The sequence below is a fragment of the Rhinopithecus roxellana genome, chromosome 8 (assembly GCF_007565055.1).
Source record: "Rhinopithecus roxellana isolate Shanxi Qingling chromosome 8, ASM756505v1, whole genome shotgun sequence".
Taxonomy (NCBI): domain Eukaryota; kingdom Metazoa; phylum Chordata; class Mammalia; order Primates; family Cercopithecidae; genus Rhinopithecus; species Rhinopithecus roxellana.
In genome coordinates this window covers 76,994,327-77,014,079 of record NC_044556.1, presented here as the reverse complement: position 1 = coordinate 77,014,079, position 19,753 = coordinate 76,994,327, and the positions used below count along the sequence as shown (strand labels likewise).

General features: G+C 49.2%; 1 long non-coding RNA gene across 1 annotated transcript in view; it reads left to right on the top strand.

Moving 5' to 3' along the window:
- Nucleotides 1–19,753, top strand: part of LOC104661726 — a 42,775-nt gene that overhangs the window by 20,245 nt on the left and 2,777 nt on the right. The window contains exon 3 of the long non-coding RNA XR_747883.2: nt 15,925–16,022. This is a non-coding gene — a long non-coding RNA (uncharacterized LOC104661726). The remainder of the gene's footprint in view (nt 1–15,924; nt 16,023–19,753) is intronic.

The following is a 19,753-nucleotide window of genomic DNA, read 5'->3' as shown; positions in this document are numbered from 1 at the left end:
CCCCCAGCCCCGTGGACTATTCCCACTCCAGGTACATAGGGCTCTGCCTTCTTCATGCCCTCCTCCACCTCCCTAACCAAACCAGAAGGATCTGACCACCAGCCATTTACACTAGATGACTGATAGTCCCGGTTACACTGTAACTGCACCGCCTTCCACGGAGGTGTTGCCTCTACAAGATATTGACTTGGGTTTATCTCTGAATGGGACCTGATAGGCTCCGCAGCCCTGCGCCTCTTGGACTTCTCCCCAAGGCTCCTCTAAGAACAGGGAGTGTGACTGTGTCTCCACAGGAATGCGAAGGTGCAACTCAGGCACTCAGTGGGCGCAGCTTCATTCTTAGACACAACCCATAGACAAAGTGCGGAAGACTTAAAACTGTGATGATATAAAAGTAATGTTGTGGCTCACAGAAACCTGGAGGAGGGGCAGAGGATACAGATTCCCACATCCCTCCCAGAGGTGGGATGATAGGCACTATCTAGAGCTGATGCATTAATAATAAGAAATAAGGAAAGGAAGGAAGGAAGAAAAGAAGGAAGGAAGGAAGGAAAGAAGGAAGGAAGGGAGGGAGGGAGAGAGGGAGGGAGGGAGGGAAGGAGGGAAGGAAGGAAAGTAGATAGGTAGACAGATAGAAAGATTTAAAGATATTGAAAGTCCCAAAGGCAGCAACCAGAAGACCCAAAATAACAAAATTAGGAAAAGGGAGAGGAGAGGTTGGAACAGTTTCAGCAGATGTGTCATTGAAGAATCATATATTACCTCAAAAATGCATGTGAGCTGGGTACAGTAGCTCATGCCTGTAATCCCAGCTACACAGGAGGCAGAGGTGAGAGGATCACTTGAGGCTGGGAGTTTGAGACCAGCCTGGGCAACACAGCAAAACTGCCTTTCTTTTCTTTTTTCTTTCTTCTCTTCTCTTTTCCCCTCCCTCCCTCCCTCCCTCCCTCCCTCCCTCCCTCCCTCCCTCCCTCCTCCCTTCCTTCCTTCCTTCCTTCCTTCCTTCCTTCCTTCCTTCCTTCCTCTCTCTCTCTTTCTCTCTCTCTCTCTTTCTTTCTTCTTTATACAGGGTCTCATTATATTGTCTGGGCTGATCCCGAACTCCTGGGCTCAAGAGATCTGCTCCCCTCCGCCTCTGAAAGTGAGCCGCTGTGCCCGGCTGATCCTGTCTCTTACATTAAAAAAGTGCATGTGAATGAGGCATCCACTCCCTACTATGCCCAAGTTTATCTGTGATATGAAAGCAATTCTCCCCTCCCCACACTGCCACATCCAAAGAAAAGCGAGGCACTAGGTTCTGTGTCACAGTTTTTCCTTCACTTGGAGTTCCCTGACCCGCCATGGCATGGCTTCGCAGGAGATGCACAGCTTTTGGCAAAGGCATTTTAGGCATTGATGGGAAATGACAAGTGGTATGTGGGGCCTGAGGGACCCAGAAAATTGCTCTTAGTCCATCCTGCTAGTCCCGAAGGGAAACCCTAGTCGTTCCTTTTATCAGAGCTTTGGTTGGAAGAAGGGGTGTTCCTCCTCCCCAAATGGCCTCTGCCCCTGGAGAGGCTGACTGAGCCACGGGAAGCTTGCTTCTGAAGCAACTCAGAGTGAAGGGGTTCTGCTTCTTTCTCCACTGGCTCTCTCGGCATCAGGAGGCCACCAGAAATGGGCACAGAGCTACCTGCCGCCAGCCTGTTCCCTCCAGTCCTTCCCTTCCAGACCTAGGCTCCCTTCTCCCTCCTGCCCTAATCCTGTGGTTGTTCCTCCAGCTCCCAACTTCATCTTAACCACAGTTAGGTTTATCTAACTTGGCTGTATTTCAGAACCTTCTGGAGGAGTTTTTAAAAGTACAGATTCTTAGGCCTTGTACCAAGAAATTCAGGTTGACTGTGCCTTGGTGGGACCCGGTTGTGAGCATTGTGTCCAAGCTCCTCAACGGATTCAAGCACACAACTAGGTCAGGGGTGCCCTGCCTTACCCCCAAACCTGCCTTCTTCCCCCACTTGCCTCCCAAATATGTATTCTATGTTTTCTGGCACACATGACATGACTTTGATTGGGAATTGATGATTTTCCACATCATCACTTTTAAAATCAGATACTCTCTGAAACGTCCCTCTGTCTGCCTACTGCTTCTACCCCGTCCCTGAGGCCCATCATCTTTATCAGCAGTGTCATTGTAGAAGACTCATCCCTGTCTCCTGGAGCTGCTCCTAACCTCTGGAGGCTCCAGAAGGCAGCCCCGAGCTGGGAGAGAGTGCAGCTCTACATTTTTCTAGCCAAGAGCGAAACGGTCACATTGGGGCCTGGCTCCCTGTGTGTCTCAGTCTCAGCCCCAAATCAAGCCCCTCTTCCTCTGAACAACTAGATTCTTCCAATCTTTTTTGGGGGAGACTCTCCACAGTCCCCAAGGTGAGGAGAACGTATTGGTGATGTGCATCAGCCAGAACCCCTATCTTGTCCACGGGCACTGCATTTCCTTACTGAGCTTGTCTTAAGCAGTGGAACTGATAATACTGTCTCAGCCTGTGACCGCCACTCAGGAAAATAGGCACCAACGAACCTGCATTAAATGGTTGGGAAATCACCCCTCCTAACCATTCCACCACATCCATTGTAGGGAAAAAGAAAAGGAAAAAGGAAAGAAAAGCAGGAGACTGAACAAACAAGCTTTAGGACGAAGATGATAACCCCAAAACAAAATTCCAAGCACCAGTGAAGAAGAGGTTATTCTGAATTGGGGACAGTGTCGTCCAACTCCTCAAATTACAGCCACTTCCTATGGAACACACTGAATGGAGAAGAAACTAAATGTGTGTGTGTGTGTTTGAATGACACACCTGAGTTACAGTTTGCTAGTTATTTCTGCCTCCTCTGGCAAAGGACAAATAGAGGATTTTCTAGAGAAAAATGACTGAAGTCTGCAAAAGCTCATTTGAAAGGTCAAGATTTTTTTTTTTTTTTTTGCAAATGACCTTGTTCAAAGAGCTTCAGGCATTTTGTCCTTTAGCAGTTCAGCCCAGGTCCAGGCTGGAGAGTGAGATGGTGAAAAAGAGTCAGAGGTCAAGAAAGACACTCCAATTAGAACCCCTGATTCTGCTGCTGGGAACCACCTCTCAGCCTCACTCTAACATGGCTCCTGCCCAAAGGAACATGAGAGTTTTAGCTTGGGGGGGCAACCAGAACCCCAAAAAGCTGCTTACTCCCTGGAGCTTTAGCTAGAAGACATCAGCTTGAACTGACTGACATCTCCCCCCAGGCCCCTGGGTCTGCCCTGCAGCTTCCCAGGAAAGGAATCACCCAATTAATGAACACCCCAGGCCACCGCCTGGAGGCTGGTGTCAACCAGCTGCTTCCCTGGGTCCAGGGACTTGTGACGGCTCCCTGGCTTTTCTCCTCCACTCCCAGCAGTAACCCCTACAATTTTCTGTTTCTAAACATCATGCTTCTCAAAGTTCCATCATACACAGAACGTTCTTTATTAGTTATATATTTTTCTGCTTATGAAAGTAATTATTTTGCCCACTATAAAAATGCAAACAAGATAGTAATGTGCAAATAAAAAAGCCAGTCTAAATAATCTCATTTTCCTAAGATAACCCGCCTTAGCAGTTGGGTATACACCCTTTCCGATCTTTCTCTTAAGTGTGTACAAACAGCTTCATGTGCCAAGCTGTTTGTTTCCCCATGCCTTTGCCCATACTGTCTGCCCTGCTTCCTGGAATACCCTTTCTTCTCCTTTGCCAGGCTGACTTCTGCACAGCCTTCTGAACTTAGCAAACTTTCTCTTTCTGTTGCCCCCCAGCCTGGAACAGGTACCTTCCCCTGGGCTCCTTGACCCTCTGAACAGCACTGTCATGGCACCAGCACAGTGAATGATCAACTCTTCTCTGTTTGCGCATCTGTGTCCTCTACCAGAATATAGTATAGGTTAGTGGCTAAGAGATGAGGGCCAAGGTGGACCCCAGTTCCCTCCCTAGGAGCCCTAGCCCCTCTGGCTCTGTCAGACTGTCCCATTCACTTTAGCATCCTCAGTGTCTAGCACACTGCCTAGCACATGGTTGGCGCTCAACAGGTTATTTGTTGAATGAGTGAGCGAGTGAATAAGTTCTGGGTCACCACAGGTGTCCCCACTATGGGACTTTTATATACAGGTAGAGAGCTGCAGAGAGGGGCAACCACCCCAAAACAGAAGAGCTCCATGTTGCTGAGCCCCAAAAGCTTCCACTAACTTATACTAGCTGTGTAATGTTGAGGGAAGTCCTCTCAGGATGCCATGAGAATAAGAATTTATAAAGTGAGGCTCCCTCCTACCTCCCACCATGGCTATACTCCCACTCCCACTTAGGAGGCAAGGAGGCCCTGTCCCTCAAGCCCAGTGAAATACCAAGAGCTCAGGTCTCTAATAAAGCTTGGCATGCTTGGCTCCCAGGGGCAGAGCTCCAGATGTACCAGCTGTGTGACCTTTGGCAGGTGCCATAACCACTCTGAGCCTCCTCCTGCAACAGGAAAATTAGAATGCGTTCAGTAATACCTATGTCACAGGTTAGGGAGGAAGACTAAATTAAGTGTGAACATTGGAGGCACTGTCAATTCCATAGCTCTTTGTTCTACCTCCCCTCAACCCCAGGGGGGTTCAAAGTAAGATCAGGGTGCTAGAAACCTGGACTTTAGCTCTGCCTCTCAGCCCAGGTGACTATGGGTGCATCTGTTTCCTCATCTGTAACATGGAGCCAGGAGTGTTGGACAAGATGGTTCCGAAGGCCCCTGCCAGCCTCTCACATTCGAATTGCTCTGAGAAGTGAAATGTTCTGCAAAGTGCCCCAAGTCCTTGGGCTATCATTTGGTCATGAGAAAAAAGGCTCTGCCACTGGCCAGCTCTCTCTCTCTTGCGCCATAGCCCCTGCCAGTCAGAACTGGGAACATGGAGACTGGCAGACCACCAGCTGGAACACCCCTGACCCTGGATTTCTGTGCTGGGCACTGTGACACTACCTGATGCTGCTCCTTCCCAGTCCCCAGCAAGTGACAGATGTGAGGACAGTTTGTGTGATGCGTCTGTTGACTTTTTTGGAATGTGATTCTGCTCTTGAGGAGTGTGGGATCTAGTTGGGGAGAGAACACTAATAGGTGACCCTGATGTGGGGAATACTCATTGAGTACTGGAGTCTGTAGGGGCTCTTGAGGGCTGGGGTTGAGCTGGGCTTTGAAAGGTGCTTATGATTTGGGTATGTTAGAGGGAGGGTCTGTTGTGGGGGTTGAGAGTTGAGTGTCTGAGGGCCAGTGGCAAGGCCAGGCTGGCTGAGGCTGAGTAGGCAGTGTCTATTCAACAGAGCAGGCATTGGATCGATCAAGCACTCCCCTTCTGGAGAGTACCAGATACCATGCAGAGGGAGGACAATGGTTGAAGACACCTTTATCCGGAAGCCACCTACCTCTTTGACTACCAGGGAGCTGGATAGATGTTCCTTTTCATTGTTTCTTGAAGCTGAGTTTATGGTAGAAACATAGTGAATATTCAAAGTGAGAGTTTTATACTAGGGGACTCCACATGGCTTGTCTCATTCACCCTCATAGGGAGGCAGGGATCATGAACCCCACTTTATAACTGAAAATCCTGGGGCTCAGGAATGCCAGTCACCTGCCCCAGATCACAGGCCTAGTTAGCAACAGAGCCAGAATCCCCAGCCCAGGGCTCTGCACTTGAAGTTCTGAACACAAGGGTGTCTGGAACTCCCGGGAGCTTCTCTGGGGTGAGGGTGGGTAGGCAGCAGGCTTGCACAAAGACTGATTGAATCTAGAGGTCAGGGCTACAGGAATGGGGTGGAGTCTCCCCTGAATGGGGTGAGGAAGCAGTGGGGGAGTGTTTGCTGCTCGGGGAGGCTCAGGAGCCTTGAGCTGGGCTATCAGGTTCGGGGCTGGAGTGACTCCTGAGAAAGGGAGGCAGAGATGAGAGGGTCGACTGGACAGGCTTACAGATCCTCACTCAGGCTGGAAGTCAGCCACCACCTGCCCTTCTCCCCACTTCATCCAGCAGCCAAACTTCTTCATCAACAAGGAAGCCAGTCTCTGCTGGTTTGGGGCCTGGGACCAAGTGAAACCTCTTGTCACTAAAGAAGCTGGGGCCAGGCCAGGCTGTGTCATTTCTTTTCTTCTCTGGGACTTTCCTACCCCTTCCTCCTCTGGCTTCCTGCTGCTCTGGGCCCGGAGCTGGGGGATGGTGGGAGAGGGTTTCACTGTCCTTCAGTGGCCAGATCCTAGGTCCTGAGCCTGCCTCTCCATCTGCCTCCTGCTTGATGTGGGCAGGATCCATCCTCCTTGCAGGAGCCATCTACCGAATACCTTTGGTCTTTTGGGAAGGTGGTCAGGGAGCAGTGTTCCTGGACCGTCAGCATCCTCTGGGGAGCTTGTGAAGAATGAGCTGGCTGGACCTCATTACAGGTTTTTAGAATCAGAATGTTGGGGAATGGAACCCAGGAATCCGCTTTCTAACAAGCTCTCCCAGGAGTTCTTAGGAACAGTAAAGCCTAGAGCCACCACATGAGATCATCTCTCCATCCCCTGGTTGGGGAGACTACTCTCCCAGGATGCCAGGAGGGAGTGTGGGTTGGTGGCGGTAAGATAAGACCGGTTGAATGAGCAGAGTTTCAGAAACAGGCAGGAAGGTATTCCCCTGGCTGGATGCCCCTGAAGCAGAAAAGTGCCTTCTCACCTCCTGGTCCGCCACTCCCATGCCACCCCCACCTCAGACTTTTTCACTCAAGAGCCCTCTCCCTCTGGCAGAGCCAACCAGGAACGCGCAGGTTCAGGTCCAAAGAGGAAAGCCGAGGAAGGGCTTGGAGATGGGCCAAGGTGAGAGCCAAGGAAGTAATGAAAGATATTTTTAGGATTACTTCTTGCAAAAAAGGCTGAGGAGGCACCTTATCACCATCCAAGAACTGGGAGAGGCTTATTTATTAGACTCTTGACCAAGCAACTGGAGATTAAATGACAGCTGAAAGGACTCAGGTGAGAGCAGAGGAAGGGACCTGTGAGTTACTGATATGGGTCCAGGAGGGAGCTGTGGACGCTGCCAGCCTGGTGGTTTTGGAGGACAGTTCATTAGTTCATTCAGTTGCTCCTCAAAGGTGTTTACTGTCTACTATGTGCCTGGCACTTGCTCAGTACAGGGAATAGAGCTTGAACAAGGGACACCTGATTCCTCCCTCATGAGCTGAAGGTCAGGGAGAGTGTCCTGTCTGTCTGGAAAGCCTTTTCCTTGTCCCTGTCCACAGGCAGATACCTGGGTGGCACGCACAGGTGTGGTTCTTGCCCAAACAGCCTGGCATGGCTTGGATCCCCAAGGGGAATTGGGAGGTGGGGTGAGGCTGTATCAGGGATCCTGGGTGGGAGTGGGAGGTTGTGCCTGGCAGGCTGGATGCCCTTCTGTGGAGTCACTCTCCTTCCTGTGGGTGCCCCCTCCTCTGCCAACTGCCTCTCACTTTATGCAGGGACATATCTAGAAGGCCGACTGCTGCCAGCTGTCAAGCATGTCCCCTCCTTTCCACAGCAGCCTCCTATGTGACTAAAAGGCTATGAGACAGCCACACCGAGCAGCCCAGGCTGCCACCCAAACTCTGACGTCCTGCTGGGGAAAGCTCCATTTCAGAGCAGGTGCCCCAACCTGGCTTGCCGGGCCTGCGAGGAACCCTCCTCAACCCCGTGGCTGCTGGAGCTGCCTCGGCTCTGCTTTTCCCCAGCTAGACGTCTGGTTTTCAGATACCTCTTTTCCTCACTGGGGTCCTCAGCTCACTTCAGCTTCCTCTCGGAGAACCTGGTGGGGGTCAGGGAATTGTTTCTGCTTTGCCATCTGTCTCTCAACATATCAGCCAACCCACTTTATTTTTTGAGGGTTTCTATAGCCCAGCATTTCCAAGGGAATAAGAGGAGCGCAGGAGAAGCCTCTGTTGCAGCCTCTCAGGGTGACCTGGATTTGTACATGTGGAGCAATGATTCAAGCCCCAAATGATTCATTCATTCAAGCCCCAAAACACAGGGAAATGGGAGTAGAACCCCGGGCACCCCAGGTCTGTGCCTAACTCCCATTCCTGAGTCACCGGTGACCTCTGGTAAGTTCCAGAACCTCTCTGGATTCTCCCTCTGTAAAATGGGAGGGTGATTTCTGTGATTCCCAGAACCAAGGCAGGATGAGTAAAGGGGTGGGTGGGATGACGGACTGTGTTTACAGAGCACCTATCATGTGCTGGGAGCAGTGCTGAGTACTTTATATAGTTGATCTCATTTCATCATCTTAGCAGCCCTATGCAGTAGCACTGTTATTATTTCTACTTTATAGAAGAGGAAACCGAGGGGAGGGGAAAGGAGTAACTTGCCCAGCAGTGAGTTGGAGTCGGCTCCCGGCCTGTTGGACCAGGCTCCGTACTGGCAGTGACCAGGAGAGAGGAAGGGCAGGCAGGGGAGTGTGGCCAGCGGCTCCCAGGCCCCAGGATTGCCACTGGAAGTTCCAGGCCAAGATGCTGCCTCCTCCCTCAGACCTGGAAACAGGACCCCCAAGTCCTCTCCCGCCCAGTGTGTGCTATGGAGTGGCCGCCGGTTGCCTGCCGGAGCAACACACCTGCCGGAAAACACCTCTATTTCTTCTCTCACCCCAAACTGAGGTCCGTAACGTCCCCTCCATGCTCATGCGCCTCACCTCCACACAGCTCCTTTGCTGTTTTCAGAGCATGCTCCCGCTCTGTCTTTCCAATGCTGTTCTTCCCATTTGCCAGATGAGGGGACTGAGAGGCCTGGGTTGGTTCAGAGACTCACCCGGGGCCGCATGGTTGGTGGACTTTCACCCCAGCCTGCCCTTCACCAAACTGAGGTGTCCATATGGAAGGCCATGAAAGATTCTCGGCTCTTCTCCCAGGGCCCTTCATGGCCTAACACCCCTTGGAATCAGAATTCTGAGGACTCCAGGATGAGGCACAGCCCATACTTGCTGAATTCATTCAGTCGTTCATTTATTCAGTCACATTTATCTGCCACGTTTAGGAGCTGTGTCAGATGTTTTCAGCACGAAAATGCCTCAGGAGCTCAGAGGCCGGAATAAGGAAAGCAGAAAGTGAGCAGGCCGTTAAAATGCCAGATGTGAGTGCTGAGGAGGAACACCTCAGTTTGGGAGGCAAGGATGGCTTCCTGGAGGAGGTAATGAGGTGAAGTCTAGGCTGAGACTTGAAAGATGAATAAAACTGGCCCCTGAAAATTAGGCAGAGAATGGAAGGGAGGGATGTTCGTGGCAGAGCAAACAGCATTCATGAAGCCCTGATTGCAGGGGAGCTCAGCGCACCTGCTGCTGCTTACTCAGCTCCTGCCCAGGCTCCTTTGCCCTTGATCTTTGCATCTCCCAACTACTTGTGACCCCCGCCCACCCAACGGGCAATGGGTGCATCCCCCCCATGGGGAAACCCTGGTGTGGGCATCATGGCATCTGCTCTGTCCACTGCCTTGGCACAGAGATGCCTCATCTGAATGTGGATCATCTCCTTCCGGGGGTAACTGGAGAAGAAACGCAGGTGAGGCGGCAGGTACAGTAGCAAGGAACATCCTGCTATTGGCTCTGTCCTGGAGACCAGCGGAAAGCCTTTGTCCCAGCGGCGTATAATGGGTTTCAGGAGAGAGCTTCAATATTTGCTGCAAACAGAAGCACAAAGGATGTGGAGGGCTATTGTGGGTTCTCCAAAGAGGAGCTAATCCTCCGGCAAGCAGCCCAGCCAGAAGGGGTTCGAGTGCTGGGTGGGCCAGCCACTGGGGGTGTTGTCATTTATGAGCAACTGCAGGAGATAATAGCGCCCAGGGAGACAATCTCTACACAGGTGGAGGGAGGTGGTGAGAGACACTCCCCACAGGAGGGAGGGTGAGGGGGGACAGCACCTGTCCTGAAAGCTCGGGAGCACAGGTGACGCTCCCCATACCCCCATGCGCCCCAAGCCCCATGCCTGGACTACAGCTCTCTCCAGGCCTGGGCTGTCTTGGCAGCTGTTCCTTCACTGGGGGTCACTTGCGTCTGGGGGTGGGAATGGGGGTAGGGGTCAGCCAGGGCTCTCAGGCCTCTCTCCTCTCTCTCTCCCTCCGGCTTTCTCTCCTGTCCTCTTTTTGGTCCACTGCACACAGACAAGTCATTTCTTGGCTTCAGGAGGCCAAGGAGAGGGAAACGTTATATTTGCATATCATTAGCATAAAGAGATTATATTTACATGAAGTCTATTTTCAGCCCCTCCCTCCTCCAAATCTGCCCCACTATCTCTAAATATGCTACATAAATGTCCTGTCCAGTCACCAGCACAAGGGAGTTGTGAGGGGTGGGGGCTGTTGGGAAAAGGGTTTTCTTGTGGTCAGAGTGGAGGGAAGCAGAGCCCAAGGGAGAAATCTGCAATCCCAGGAGTGGGAGAGATTGGAAAACCCAACTCTTCAAGCTTTGTGTTAGCACAAAGAGCTCGGTCAGGATCCCTCACTTCCAGACACCTCCAGGGGTGCAAAATGATGGGTTTGGAAAGAAGAGGGAGAAATGTGACTGATTTACATAAATTTACATAATTTAATGTAATTTGCATGGGTAGAATTATTCAGTTTGTGAGACATCTTTTAATTCAATCTTTTTGTTTCCTAAAAGGTTCTTCTTTCTTTGAGTTTTCTTTCCTTTGCTTCTTGTCAGCTTCCTAAGACGTGGATCTGCGTCTCCAGGAGGGAGAAGCGGACTGGGTAGCAGCATGGTGCAGGGGGTGGGGAGGTGAAAACAGGCAGTGTAGACATCTGAGTGTAGACATCTGAGGTTTCTGCCAGGTCCCAGCAGTGCCACCTCCCTCCTCCACCATTCCATTCAGGATGCCCCAAAGATCCTCAGGTCTGGCATGTTCTCCTTAAGCCTGCCCTGTGGGCTCTAATTTCCACTCACAGATATGTGGGAGTAGAGCAGGGATGAGGCTGGTTTATCTGTTCATTTTTCATAGGGCAGCCAAAGCCACCCAGAAAGCCTGACTCCCAGGCCACATTTCGGCAGAGACCGACCCGCATCTAGAAATCAAAAGCCTTGCCCCTGAGGACAAGACACTGTCTTAAGAAGCATCCTCTGAGCCTCCCAACAGACACCCTGCCCCAAGCAGTCATGAAGGGCCCCTCTTCTTCCGGGTTATGGGCCTTCTCTTTCCTTAGGGTGGGAAGAGAAGGGGGAAGAAAACTGATCCTTCTCATAGCACAAGCCTGGAAATTTATTTACTGATTTCCATTGACACTCAGTTATGACTGTGTGTAAGATAAAGGAGGCTGGATTCAGCTGAAGCTAAACTGAAGGGAAACACCAGCAAGAGTCATTTGCTGGCTGAATACCTTTCTCTGCTCCCAGCCTACTTCTACCTTCTCTGGCCTTTTTCACTCTTCTCTCTTATCTCCTAAACAAGCTTTTTGCAAACACTGTTATAATAATTATTAGCAGACTCTTAATGTTATTTCAACGATTCATAATTGTTCCAAAATCGACCTCAGATCACATTGCTCTACTACCTGGAAAGTTTCGGTGGCTGCCCCCACACCTGTCCAGGTCTGTTAGGGCCTGTATGGTGTGGACACACCTTCCTCTCACTGCACCTCTTACCTCTGTCTCCCTTTCTTGGGACTCTCCAGGCGCACAGGCCACCTCCTGCTTGGAGAACTTTCCGAGCTCATTCACACCTCAGCCTTTCCTCCCAGGTCCCTCGAAGGTCTACCAGCTCCCTGTCACCGCTCAGGGCTCAGCTCAGATGTCCCTTCCTCAGACAGGCCTTCCTCCACCTCCCAGCCTAGGTAGGCCTCCCCGTGGATCAACCCGTGCCCACCTTATTTACGTGATAACTTGTTTGTCCTATTTTTCGTATGGACAGAGACCTCACCTGCTTTCTCCATCTCTGTGTCTCCAGTATCTGGCAAAGCACCAAGAGCATAGTAGGGGCTCAAGCCAGATTTGTTGACTGGACAAGTGTGGATGAGTTGGGGGTTGGTGACAGATGGTGGATTTTGGAGCCTGTTCTGATTGTGGTTTTGTCGCTTGCTGGTGAATGGCCATGGGCAGATTTCTCAGCTCTCTGGGCCTCCATTTCTCCCCTGGGACCAGGATAATAATAACTTCTACACTGAAGGTTAATTTCAGCATTGTATGTAAGTGTCTGGTGGTAATTGGCACTGTTAGGGACTCATTAAATCGTGATTATTAATACTAATAATGATACCTTTGTTTCACACTTACTCTGTACCAGGATCTGGTCCTGCCCTCAAATATTTAGTTTATTGGATGACACAGAGACCTGCCTGGCCAATTAGAAACAAGGGTGACTGTAGCTTAGAGGTATGAAAAAGCACCATAGGAACAAAGAGGCAAGAGCAGTGAATGTACAACCTCTTCACGAGAATAGTGTTTTACGGTTTATATCCTACATGCACCTCTATAGTTCATTTGATTGCCCCCTAAACCTTTAAAGGAGGCAGGGCAGGCCTCAGTATCTACGTTGTATAATAGGAGAGCAGAGGTTCAAAGAGAAGACACCATGGGCTCAAGGTCACACTCTAGCCCCTCGCTCTGCTTTGTTCATCTTCCACAGCATTGAATCCTCTGGACACCTTGTGTAACTGCTGGAATGCAAGCTCTGTGACAGCTTGTTTTGTTCATTGCTCCATGCCCAGCCCCTAGAACAGTACTGGCACATAGTAAGCACTCAGTAAGTGTATGTGGAATGAATGAATGAAGGACAGAAGAGTTAGTGAGTGTCAGAGCTAGGCTCAAACTTCTCAAGCAGGAGGGAGAAAAGCTAGTGAAGGGGACCGGTTTCTGGAGCCGGGCTGTTTGGGTTTGGATCTCAGCTTTGCCACATAATAACTGTGCAACTTGACAAGTTACTTAACTTCTCTGTGCCCCACTTTCCTCATCTGCCTAATGGGAATGATAATATAATACCTAGTTCATAAGATTATTGTGACAATTACCATGAGTTAACATTCATAAAGTGCTCAGAACATGCCTGGTACATAATATGCCACAACACTTAAAGAGAAAATACTAGGTATCTTGACTCCAAATCCAGTATTCTTTCTCTGTACCAGATTATAAAGAACTTTATAGTTTCAAAATCACCAATATATTCATGGCTTTATTGTCTCTTTTCAGCATCCTTGTGAAGTAAGCAGTAAATCATTACTATTGCCATTTTACAGAGGAGAAAGCTGAATGAAGCTGGAAATGACAGGTCTGGCTCAAGGTCAAACAGAGGCTTTATTGTCTGACTTCAAATATATTTCTCTGTCTATGATTCTGCAGGTAATCTCCTTCCCCAGATCTAGCCTGAAAGAAAACAAACAAATAAGCCAAAGGGGGAAAGAAATCAGAGCCTAGCAGAGATTCTCATAAGGTCTAAAAGAAGGCCTGTTTTCAGGGTTTGGAAATCCATTTAAGTTTCTCTAATCATAGGCTGTCTAAATAAGACCAAAGATGCTGAGAAATTTTAAGGTCAAGGGAAACTCCTATAGATTCAAAAGGGACTGACCCAAGCCTGTAAACATCTGGGGAGATACCTGCCGACTATGGGTGGCCTTTCCTTCCAATGAGCGGCTGCCTTCATGAGGAGCATCTAGTGGGCCCAGAATGTGCCAGGTGCTGTGGGGGCAGGGAAGACACGGCGAGTTTGTCCCGAAGGGATCTTTTGTCCAGTTTGGAGGGTGGAGGCAGAATCTTCATGGGGCTAAGCTTGTCCACTGCCTGCTTCCAGAGACTCTAAGTAGGTGTAAGAACTGGATTTTAAATTTTGTTTTAAGTGACCCCAATGCTAACCAGATAGATGATTTGAGTTCCAGAGGGCATTCAGAGGAGATGTAGAGGTCGTAAAAGAATTCTTGACTTCTTTTGTTTGCTCACTCATTCATTCATTCAGCTCTCATTTATCGTATCCTTAGCCTACAACAGGGAGTCCCAGAGTCCAACACCCGAATTCACAAATAGATTGTAAAAAATGCATTGAGTATCTACCATGTGCCGGCCACGTTTCATACATAAGCAGAGTACTTTGAGGGAAGTATTATCATCCTGGTGAGACAAGGGAGACTCAGAGGCTAAGTGACATGCCCAAGGTCACTCGGTTATGGAAAAGTCAGTATTCATACCCAGGGAGCCTGCCTGACTCCACAGCTCAGGCTATGGTTTAGATCTTTATGCTGGAATATTTGAGTCATAAAAAAGAGTATGTATTGGCTGGGCATGGTGGCTCATGCCTGTAATCACAGCAGTTTGGGAGGCTGAGGCAGGTGGATCACCTGAGGTCAGGAGTTCGAGACCAGCCTGGCCAACATAGTGAAATCCCGTCTCTACTAAAGATACAAAAAAAATTAGCCAGGCATGGTGGCACATGCCTGTAATCCCAGCTACTTGGGAGGCTGAGGTAGGAGAATCACTTGAACCCAGGAGGCGGAGGTTGCAGTGAGCCAAGGTCGCACCACTGCACTCCAGCCTCGGCGACAGAGCAAGACTCCGTCTCGGAAAAAAACAACAAAAAAAAAGAGTATGTGTTAATGCACAACTAAGATCAAAAGTATGATAATAAAATGACTGACAGTGATCAAGGAATAAACCATTTCCAATAAGGCCTGTCATGGTGTGTGCCTCACCCCTACTACACTCCCCCGTTTCCCCTACCACCCCCACTCCAAGGTGACCGCTATCTAAATCCCAGTTTCATCATTCCCTTGCTATGTTTTTGGTTGTTCTCACCACGTGTTTCTGATAAACATGTGTGAAGACAACCCTTCAGTTTTGTTTTGTTTTGAACTTCATGTAAGTGTTTTGTGATATCTTCTGCAGCTTGCTTTGCATCTTCCACAGGCTTCTGAGATTCACCCAGCTGATATACGCAGCTTCAGTTTATTCATTTCCACTGCTGTGAAATTCCATTGTTTGAACACACTGTACCACATTTTATGTATCCAATGTCCTGCAGAAGGACGTCTAGGTCATTTTCAGTTGTGGTTTTTTTTTGTTTGGTTTTGCTATTGCAAACAACGCTACAAAGAAAATTCTTCATCATGTCTTCTGATGCACCTGACGGGGTTATGTAGGTGCAGGGGTGGGCTTGCAGGGTTGCAGGGCTTGTTTGTAGTATATTTTTACTCAATACAGCTCCAAAGTAGTCGTACCATTTTCTTTGCAGCTTATAAGCTGGAGGAGAGTCTTCTGAGGGGCCACTGTTGAGCTTAGGAAAGGGGGCTCCAAAGTGTTGACTACCTAGCAAACCTTGAGATTAACCTTGAGAACCATCTACCCTAAGAATGGTAATTTATATGGTAGTCCACGGAGCAGTGCACAGGCTTGATATTTATCTCCAGAGCTGAGCCTCTGAGGTTGGAAACACCTGCAGTTACTGACCAGCATCCCAGGAGAAAACTGGCCTCTTAACTGACACAGGAGAACCAAGAACAATTGTGCCCATCTCATCCGACCTGCGAGACTTGGCATCTTTGCCAGAGCATGTGAGCTTGTGGGATTTTTAAAGCACGTCCTTCTCTTGCAGCAGAATCTAAATTTGTCAGCCTTGGATTCAAGGGCATGTGATGTGACTGACTGGAGGCAGCTAGATCCTGGCTGGGATTCCGCCTCTCTCCCTGCCTGCTCTTCCTCCTTCTCACTCCTTTGCCTTCTGCTAATATTTATGTCCTTCTTTTATATTTTTGATTGGGTAATGCATTCAAAGAGGTGGAAGTTGAAAGTATAAAACTCTGTGAGGGAAAGTCTTGCTCCCACTACTCACTCCCACTTGCCTGCTCCCTTTTATTGAAGGTCATCACTTTTGTTATATATCCTTCTAGAATCGGATTTTGTTTTGTTTTGTTTTGTTTTGTTTTTGGTGTGTGTTATTTCTGAAAGTGTCTCACTCTGTTACCCAGGCTGGAGTGCAGTGGTGCAATCACGGATCACTGCAGCTTGGAACTCCTGGGCTCAAGTCATCCTCCAGCCTCAACCTCCTGAGTAGCTGGGACTACAGGTGCACACCACCAGGCCTGGCTATTTTTTTATATTTTTTGTTTTGCTTTGTTTTTTGTAGATATGGGGTTTTGTCATGTTGCACAGGCTGGACTCAAACTCTTGGGCTCAAGTGATCTACTGGCCTTGGCCTGCCAAAATGCTGGGATTACAGGTATGAGCCACTGTGCCTGGCCAAGTTTTTAAATGTATAAGCAAATATGAATATAAAGTCTTATTAAAACCTCCTATTACAGAAAAGATAGCATACTATACACATGATTCTGCCTTTGCCTTTTCTCATAAAGAGGTATGTTGGATGCCTAGTCCAAATCATCATAATAAACATTTGGTTATTCTTTTTAAATAGCTGTGTTAATATTCTATTGTATTCCACTAATATTTCTCACTTACTGTGCACAAATCTCTTTGCTGGGTGCTGGGGTCAAAATGATGAATCAAAAGAGGTCCTGCCTTTAAGGAGAGTACAGCCTAAGGGCAAATAGACAAACGATTATGATGAAATACTGCAGGAGCTATTCATTCCAAAAATATGAAGTACCAACTGCTTGTCAAGCATTGCTCTGGGCAGAGGGGAGATGATGGAAAATAAAACCCATGAAAATCCCTGCCCCGTGGCACTTCTGTCCTAGCAGAGTTGATGCTCTGGCACTGTGATAAGGGGTGGGCACATGGCGGGGCCCCTAACCCGGTCTGGGGGTCAGGGAAGGCTACCTGGAGGAAATAGGTGGACCGAGAGATAATGAGGGTGGTGTTGGCAGGACTTGGTTGGATTTGACCAGGAGGGAATGGAAGCCTCAGTCCTCTCATCTAAAATGAGGCAAATGACCCCGTCCCTGGGCTGCTCTGAGACTCTCTGATACAAGTAAGGCTCAGGGCAGTGGTGCTTGCCACAGCCCCAGACCCATCCCTTCATCTGCTCCCGTGCTGCCCCCACCTCACCCCTGAGCCATGGTGTCCATACTCCAGCAGGCACTCTGCCTTCCTGCCTTCTCAGCCCACTCCCCTTCCCATCACACACACACAACACACACAACACACACAACACACACACACCACATGCCCACACCACATGCCACACCGCACACTGCACACACACACATGCACGCACCACATACCACACCACACATCACACACACATCACACCACACACCCACCCACACACATGCACACACCACATACCACACTGCACATCACACACACATCACAACATGCATACACACACACCCCTCACACCACACACCACGTACACACACACATTACACCACACCACACATGCACACACCACATTCTGCACTGCACACCACAGACACACCACACACACCACATATGCACACACCACATACCACACTGCACACCACATGCACACATCACACCATGCATACACACACACACCCCTCACACCACACACCACACACACACTACATCACACAAATGCCACACATGCACACACGTTTCACACTGCACACCACACACACAACACACACACACACACCACACATGCACACACATTCCACACCGCACACCACACACACAACACACATGCACACACCACATACCACACTGCACACCACACACACACACATCGCACCATGCATACACACACCCCTCACACTGCACACCACATACACACACTGCACACACACACATGCACACACCACATACCACACCATACATCACACACACATCACACCACACCATGCACACACACATCCCTCACACCACACACCACGTACACACACACATGCATATACCACACACCGCACCGCACACCACACACACACATCACACCACACCATGCACACACACCCCTTACACTACACCATACACACAAAACACACACCACATGCACACACCACATACCAAACACCACACCACACACCACACACACACATCACACATACATACCTCCTCACACCACACACCACACACACACCACACATGGACATGCCACATCGCACACCACACCACACACACACCACACATGGACATGCCACATCGCACACCACACACACCACACACACATACACACACACCCCTCGCACTGCACACCACACACTACACCATACCTGCACACACACATACTGCACTGCATATCACACACACATCATACCAAATATACACACACCCCTCACACTGCACACCACATACACACACACTACACCACACACACTCTACACATGCACATACCACACCGCATACCACACCTCACACCACACACACACATTACACCACGCATACACACACCCCTCACACTGCACACCACACACACACCACACGTGCACATACAACATACCACACCCTACACCACACACACGTTACACCACAAATACCACACACACCCCACACACCAAACACACCACACATGTACACACCATATACCACACACGTGGGCACACACACACTCCACACCACACACCACATACACACACATTATACCACACATACCACACACACATTACACCATGCACCCTTCATACACATCCCCCTACACCACACACACACATTACACCACACATACCACACACACACCACACATACCACACACACATCACACACAGCACATACTACACACAGGCACACACCACACCACATATATCACATACATACACACTTCACACTACACCACACCTGCACACATACATACACCACACCACATATACACATGCACACCACATACATAGACACATCACACCACACATGCACGTATCCACACATCACATATACACCCCTCCACACACACACACCATACACCACACATGCAAACACAGCACAACCACCCACACCCACCCCTCCACAGACCCCACCCACACCACACCACACCACAAACATCATACACCACAAACACACAACATATCATTCACACACAACACACACATCATACATACACTACACACATGACACATACACAGACATCATATGCCCACACACATACACACATGCACATACACAGACACTCCACACCACATACATACACACATTACACCACACACACAACACACCCCACATGCACACACCACATACACACACACACCACACATACCACACACACACCCCATACACCCCCTACACAACACACCACACATCCACACACCACATACCACACTGCACACCACATACACACACATTACACCACACATACTATACACACACCACACACACACCACACCACATGTACACATACCACATACCACACCCATGGACACACACACGTACATACATACACACCCCTCGCACCACACACCACATATACACACATTACACCACACATACTACCCCCACACCCCTAACACACAACACAAACATATACACACACATTACATCACACATACCACACACACTACTCATACCACACACATACCACACACAGCACACATGCACACACCACATACTACACACAAGCACACATACACCACACCACATACACCACATACACAGGTCACACTACATACAGCACACATGCACACATACATACACCACACTATACATCATACACATGCACACCACATACATATGCACATCACACCACATATGCCACACATGTACATACCCACACACCACATACACACCACACACATTACATCACACACACATCACACATACACACATGCCACCTACACCCACCCACCCACACACACAATCATGCTCAGACCCCACCCATACACACCACATACAAACACTCATCATACACACACACAGCACACACTGCAAATGCACATCATACTATACACA